Source organism: Coptis chinensis, chromosome 2, assembly GCF_015680905.1.
Source record: "Coptis chinensis isolate HL-2020 chromosome 2, ASM1568090v1, whole genome shotgun sequence".
In the NCBI taxonomy this organism is placed as follows: Eukaryota; Viridiplantae; Streptophyta; class Magnoliopsida; order Ranunculales; family Ranunculaceae; genus Coptis; species Coptis chinensis.
This window is the reverse complement of record NC_141457.1, coordinates 36120085-36122051: the sequence shown is the minus strand read 5'-3', so window position 1 is coordinate 36122051 and position 1967 is coordinate 36120085.

Below are 1967 nucleotides of genomic sequence, written 5' to 3'. Positions count from 1 at the left end.
ATCGTCTTCTTACAGTACATCTTCTCACAAGTTTACGTAAATGATAAAATCAATGCTTTGATAAGAACGGAATATTTATCTAACGATTAACTAGTCAAGTCATAAACTTTTAACATGCAAGATATAATCAATGAAAGTATTCTACTAATATTAGAGAAATCAATCAGTTATTCATTATGTTGGAGAACAATAAACTCATTAAACAGTAAAACCTACACAAGTCTAGAGCTTCATCTAAGCCTTAGCTTATTATTTAGCTAGACATATTAAATGGAACAATAAAAATAGACGAAAAAGACTCCCTTAACAAAACCGTGAGGTTGTTGTGGTGTCTTCTTCTCCAACTCTCCTATCCCAAAGTTCTAACAGTTGTGTACCTAGCTCCAAATCTTGGCCTCAAAAGATGAAACCTGTTTTGGCTTGGTGAGACTCCTCTCTTGTTCTCTTTCTTCTTCTCTCACGAGCTCTCTCCTGTTCTTCTCTCTTTCTTTCTTCCTGTTCTTTGTTTTGGTGTTCTGGAGAGCTTCTTGGTTTTGCTTCGTATATATATTGGGATTGATTAGGGTGTGCAAGAGTTAGAATCCACTTTGGAAACCTTTCCTTCCATGTTTGATCCCAATTTGAACTGTTTAAATCGAGTTTTGAGCGGAGAGTTACGCGATACGAAGGGTCTGGAAAAACACTATAATTCTGCGATTTTAGAAGGGGGCGCGGGTCGCGCTCTGACCTATTGACAACAATACCTCAACTTTTTACAGTAGCTTTATAATGTCATACACAGGTTATTTCATATTTCGTTTTCTGTAGTCTCTCTGTAATCAAGACGTGAGAATCTCACAACTCCGTAAAGTCCTCAATCTCAGCCTATTTATTCGTATTTGCATTGATTTCTGTAAAACCAGGGAAATAGACTAATCAAAGGAACTTATATTAATTAACTAGACAATATAACATAAATATGGGCATACATGTGTAGCATTTATGTGCTTATCAGTGGGCACATGTTTCCTCACAATCTCAATGACAATCCAAAGAAGCCGAGGTCGATCCAACACATCTACCACTTACTATCACACCAACCTATTCCTAATTAAGAGAGATATCTTTATTAGGTGATACGGGGCGTAAGTGTTGGTTAAAGAAGGAAGGAAATGGATATTCAAAAAGACAAGTTTGACAAAATAGGGTCTTCAAAATATGTAACTATAGAAAACCTTGTTCTTACTTTGCTTCAATACTTTGTTTCCATCCTTAGCCCTTTTGATTTGGCTTTTGAGTCCTTTTGATTCTATTTTTGGAGTTCTAACTTTATTTTTCTTTTCATTTGGAACTTAATTTTTTTTTTCTTTTTCTATTTCCTTTTCTTTTGAAGCAACTAACTAATTTTTGTTTACACAGGTTTTTCTCTTCTCTTTTCTTCACTCATCCTATTTCTCAGACTTATCCAGATAGGTATGCTAATTTTATTTTTTTTATTTTGTTTTATTGGATAAAGGATTTGTGATTTGTAAAAAGGCTAATGAAAAGGCTCAGTAAGGTGACTAGCGGAAAATATACTTAGGTTAGAATTTCTGGCTATATTGATCCAAAGAGGGCCTAAATTCTCGCTTAGGATATGGTATGGTGATCAAGCAAGTGGATGTGTGATTTTTCTACTCGGAATTTACTTCTCCCTTGTGTTATTACTCAGATATTTCACTCTTATGAGGCATTTAGGCTAGATGCTCACAAGATATGTATTAAGTACTCTAACTTAGGTCTCAGAAAAATACTATCAAGTACAATCATAGATGGTCATGAAAAGATGTAATGACTATTACCTATATATTAATTTAAGTTTCAAAAATTAAATCCTAATTCAATTAGTATGTAAGATTCCTAGACTAATATCATCATGGAAAAGAGAACAATACGAATATAACTAAGTGCATAGTACAAACTATTTTTATGATTTTTATACTTTTCTA